Below are 5,699 nucleotides of genomic sequence, written 5' to 3'. Positions count from 1 at the left end.
CTTTCAGTGAATATACTTTAATCAATTTTTCTACTTGCATCAACTCTCCCAAAATAGCTCTTTTAATTTTTATTGTGTACTAGCTATATATTAAAGCTAATGTGGATTTGTAGCTGTTTAAAATTTCAGTGAAATTCCAGCAGCTATTGAATTAATTTAGACTTCATTTTGTTTCCAAGAAAAATATTTGGGTTTTTTTTCAGTAAAACAAAAGTAATCAGGGAAAGATGTATTCAGTAGAATACAAAATCAAAAAGAATGGTGTCTGATGAAAATGACAAGTAAAATGACCATTGAGTGGTATTCTTAGGTTTCTGAGAACAATGAAACTAGAAGAGATTTTGATATCTTTATAAATGTATGAAATTATTTTGGCATATTACTAATCACTAATTATCGACCTTGTCATAATTCTATTTACCTAATTACATAATGGGCAAAATATTGAGGATTTTATTGTAATTCCAAGTTTTTTTAATAATTCAAGTGCATACATTTAATGGGACATACTTTTTAACTTTTGAATCAGTAGATGTTGATTAATACTAAGACATTAAATGCTAAAATATTTTCTCTTGAAACTTTTTTTTTCATTGAAGTATAGTTGATTTACAATGTTATGTTAGTTTCAGGTATACAGCAAAGTGATTCAGTCATACGTATATATGTATTCTTTTTCAGATTCTTTTCCATTGTAAATTATTACAAGATTAATTTTTAACTGTGGATAGTAAAAAACTATTTTTGAATTTCTGAAACTGACTGGTACAAATTAGCCTTTGTTCCAGTTGTGAACGACTTGATTTTGGTAAGAATATTCATGGCTCAAGTTAGAAAACTGTACTACTACATATAGTGGTTTGAAAAATGAGAACATCACATAAATGTCCTGTTTTTGATAACTGCTCTTTCAACCCCTGGTGATCAACTTAGGATTTTGTTGATCATGAAAATTTCTAGATAAAAGATCAGAAATTACAAAACTGCCCTTGAAATGCTGTACCAGTTCTGAAATATTATCTCTGGACAGGCTCTGATATGCTAATAAATGCCCTGTGCTCCAAACTATACAGGTAGTATGTGAAGACAGCAGTGAGATCCCTCCTGAGGACTTGGTAATAAGATATCCCCAGAGAGTCAAACTAGTTTAATCATCATGTGAGAAGAGCCTCAACGTTTCCCAGGTACACTGTGGCTTTTAATCACTATTAACTCATTTGAGGAAAGAAAATGTCAATTTACCAAGAGTTTAGAGAAACAAAAGTGACAGTGTGAATATAGTGTTAACCCACGGAGGGGAGGTGCTGAATCCAAGAGATGTGAGCCATTCAGTGACCAGAGGTGTTCTCTACTTCCCATAGTATCAGTTTATGAAGACTTGCTGTGGCTTGGGAAGAGCATACCTCAAGACTTGCCACTTTGTCCTCTAACTGCAAGCTTAACTGAGCCACCTTCTGATTGCCGATATGGACTCTAAGCCGTCATTCAGGAAAAGGGGGAGCTCTGTATGAGAGCATCAGAATTCCATTCTGCACATAGTAAACTTAGAGAAGCTTCCTGATTTATACATCAGTATCATGTGAATTTAGTTTAGTCCGTCAGTTTAGTCTGTGAGTTTTGAATATTCTAATAAAACAGTTTATAATCCTTCAGGACAGAGAATCAAAGCCCAGACAGTTTATTGCAGTCTTTACTCTTTGGGGCTTCTCCATAGCCAGGCCCCCAGCCTTCTCCTGGTGACAGTCTCTGTCTCACTGAGACCACATTCAATACTCAAACTTCAGCACAGATATTCTAGGCAATTATGCTAAGTGGTAGGACAAACCCTGACATGCTGATGACATAAAAAGTAGCAACTAAGCAGGGATAAGAAAGAAACCATTTTATCATCGCAGTTTGGTGATAGTTCTTGGGTCAAGATGATGGGTTTTCACCAGGTGAAGTGTCAGGTCTAGAAAGGGTACTTTTTACCCTGCTGTCTTCTTCATCCATTAACACACACTGTAGGGGTTTATCTATGCAGTGTAGAAAATTACCCTAAAATATAGCAGCTTAGAACAACAGATGTGTATTATCTTCTTGCGTGGTTTCTTCAGGTCAAATCTAGGAGCGGCTCAGCTGGTGGTCCTGGCTCAGTGCCCCTCAGGTTTCACTCAAGCCAGACTGCAGTCATCCGAAGGCTCAACTGGGTCTGGAAGGTCCACTTCCAAGGTGGCTTCCTCACATGGCCATCGGCAGGAGGCCTCAGCTCTGCACACGTTGAGCCTCTCCACATGGCTACCGAGTGTCCTCGTGATGGGGCAGCTGGCTTCCCTCAGCTTCCTTCAGCTTCTCCCAGATCCAAGCGAGGAAAGACCTAGTCTCTAACGTTGCACACCACCACTTCCATTGCATTTTATCTGCTAGAAGCAGGTCCCTAAGTCCATCTCGCACTCAAGGGGGGGTGATTAGGTGCTACCTTTTGAAGGGAGGAGCATCCAAGAACTCCTGTTCATGTTCTAAAGCTGCCAGCATACACACGCATCATTCCCACCTGGGTTCCTCCCTAGTACACCATCAGCATCTCTTAGGGGCCCCCATGCTGTGGGGAAGCTTTAGGAAGGACTGCTGTTTATTGATGGGCACACACATGACATCATTCAAGATCTTCATCTCATAACCTATAAACCCTGTCTTTTTTTTTTGCAGTACGCGGGCCTCTCACTATTGTGGTCTCTCCCGTTGCAGAGCACAGGCTCCGGACGCGCAGGCTCAGTGGCCATGGCTCACGGGCCCAGCCGCTCCGCGGCATGTGGGATCTTCCCAGACCGGGGCACAAACCCGTGTCCTCTGCATCGGCAGGCGGACTCTCAACCACTGCGCCACCAGGGAAGCCCAAACCCTGTCTTCTTAGACATTTAGATTACTTGTCCTAAATTTAGCATACATTTCATTAAGCATCAGTTTAACTTGTCTAGGCTTAATAGAAATTATTAATAAAAATCTTGAAGGATAAGGATGTTGAATGAGAGAATGTTGAAAATCATACAGAAATGCTAAAGTATGTACTTAGTAAACTCACTGACATTTTAAAAATTTGCATGTATTTGTTAAACTTGTATAGAACCTATTACATGCCAGGCACTGTTTAAAGCAGTTTACACATAACTTATTAACTACACATTAACTTACTTAATACTCTTAATCAGGTAGGTAATCTTATTACCATTATTTTGCAGATGTGGAAATTGAGGCACAGAGAGGTTTAGTAATCATCCAAGGTCACTCAGCTGGTAAGTGGCATTTCAGCTCCGGAGTTCAGAACCTTAACCCCTTTCAAGGCTGTCATTTGGAAGACTGGTTAAACCTTTTAAGATAGAGATTCCATAGCTTGGTGAGCTTCCTAAATACTAGTTAGGAAAACAGCTGTGGATTTGTCTTGCTTAGTTTTTGTTTCTCTTAAAGTTTTTAAACCGCATGAGACAAAACAATAGGAAAATTTCAAAAGAATTGTTTGGTCTTCCCACTGAATTCAGTAAGAATTACCCAAAGAGGGATTCTCATGATAAGGCTACAGGTCATTCTGTCCAAAACTTTGAACTACTTCTGCATATTATTACTAATTAAGTGTGGTGGTAAATTGTGGTGGTATTTTTATTGTTGTTTTTACTTATAAAAGTAATATAATTTCATTTTAGACATTAAGAGGATAGAGAGGAAATACTTCTAATTTCATGGCCCACCCTAAAGCACCACCACTTTTATCATTTTAGTGTCTACTTCTTAGTGTGCAATCCAACCGCTAATGAAGGTAAATGAAGATAATTTAATCTTAGAACTTTATAATTCCACTGCAGGCCTGCTGTTTTATCACAGAAGGGAAACAGCATCATTTTTTCTGCTTTTGGCTAGCAATTGGGTTCTCCTAGAGAATTTTATTATCCTTAGTAATCCAACCTATATTAAGGCTACTTTAAACATATTTTATTAAACATAAACTAGAAACAGTTCCTCGCCTGCCCCCTTCAAAGGGAGATATGTTTTAACATTTTAGAGAATTTACCAGGAGTAGAACCAGTGACGCTACACACATCCAAACGGGGGTTCGGGCACGGCATCTCCCTCAGAGAAGCATTGCTGGTCCCACCAGGGACCTAGCAAAGAAAGGTTTCTCAAATCTTTGTTAGCATCCCTCACAAAAGAGTTTCCACACTAACTTCATGTGAGTTTGAGGGCTAAGGCTCTGAATTTAGATGTTCTGTTTCTTAAACCAACTCCACTTTCCTGTGATTCAGACCTTTGAACCAGTCTCTGTTCTCTGTGAAAAATAGGACTGGTGCTCAAGGCCCATCCACTTTTTTTTTTTTTTTTTTTGCAGTACGTGGGCCTCTCACTGTCGTGGCCTCTCCTGTTGCGGAGCACAGGCTCTGGACGCGCAGGCTCAGCGGCCATGGCTCACGGGCCCAGCCGCTCTGCGGCATGTGCGATCTTACTGGACCGGGGCATGAACCCGCGTTCCCTGCATCGGCAGGCGGACTCTCAACCACTGCGCCACCAGGGAAGCCCGATATATTTTTTAATAGGGGAATGACCCACACCTGATCCCATATGCTGTCAGCCTTTATATTTTAACTTTATCATAATGCAGTAAGAAAAATTAGAAAGCTCTTTACTGAATTATAAATAAATTATTAAAGTGTGTTTGTGCTGGATGACAAAAAATCAAGTGCAGTTGAGTTTTGAATATTGAAATAAGAAGGGGGAAAAGTCATGCTGTAAATGACATTTTGCTTAAATCACCTTCCTCTTTCTGCAGTATACAAGGGCCCCTTCCCTATATTTCAAGCTTTGCATAAAAGAAGAGCCGTATTAGATCAGGGGCAAGCATCCATCCCCACTTCATCCTTCTGAGTAGATCCTCAAATTTTGTTCAGTTGTCTACCCAATCCACAAGTAAACCTCAGTCAGTCGGTGCCAATGCGTGTTTGCCCTTTCCCTGGTCCACAATTGCACATGTAACTTAAATTTGCTTAATTCAAGCCCAGGGAAGGACTTAAGAGTTGGGGAGGAGATTTTCCTTCTGCCACAGGATGTGTATAGGGGAATAGGCTGCCTCTTTGCTGCTGGCAGCCACCTTACCACCATGAGGGGAGGCAGCAGAATGGAAAGATAGGTGCTCCAAGACATGGCTGAGCCTAACCTTAGAGCCTACCTAACCCTGAACTTGTTAGGGGAGACATTTTCTCATTGTCTTAGCTGGGGTTTCTATTGCAGAAAATACAAAATTTTTCAAGAAATTTTGCCTCAATTTTTTTTTTCTTTTTTTTCTTTTTTTTTTGTGGTGAAGCAAGGTACAGCGTTTATTTGCAGGACACAAAGCAAGGAGAATGGGCAACATATGCTCAAAAGACCTGAACTCCCTGATGCTTTGGAGCAAGGGTTTGTTTAAGGCAGCATTAGGAGCGAGGGTCACAGGTCATCAGCTCATGGACATTCTCCTGGTTGGTTGGTGGTGAGGTAACAGGGTGATGTTTTGGAAATCTTAATCATCAGTCTTCTGGTTCCAACCAGTCTGGGGTCTACATGCTTGTGGTCAGCATGTAGTCAACATCCTCCACTGGATGGGGGTCTTAGTTTCTTAGTTTATGTCTGAAGCAAGTTCCTGAAGCAACACCCCCCTGTGTACTGCGGACAGCAGGCAGGACATGGTGGCAGTCTTC

Source organism: Pseudorca crassidens, chromosome 21, assembly GCF_039906515.1.
Source record: "Pseudorca crassidens isolate mPseCra1 chromosome 21, mPseCra1.hap1, whole genome shotgun sequence".
NCBI classification, from domain to species: Eukaryota; Metazoa; Chordata; class Mammalia; order Artiodactyla; family Delphinidae; genus Pseudorca; species Pseudorca crassidens.
Note: the sequence above shows the minus strand (reverse complement) of the source record.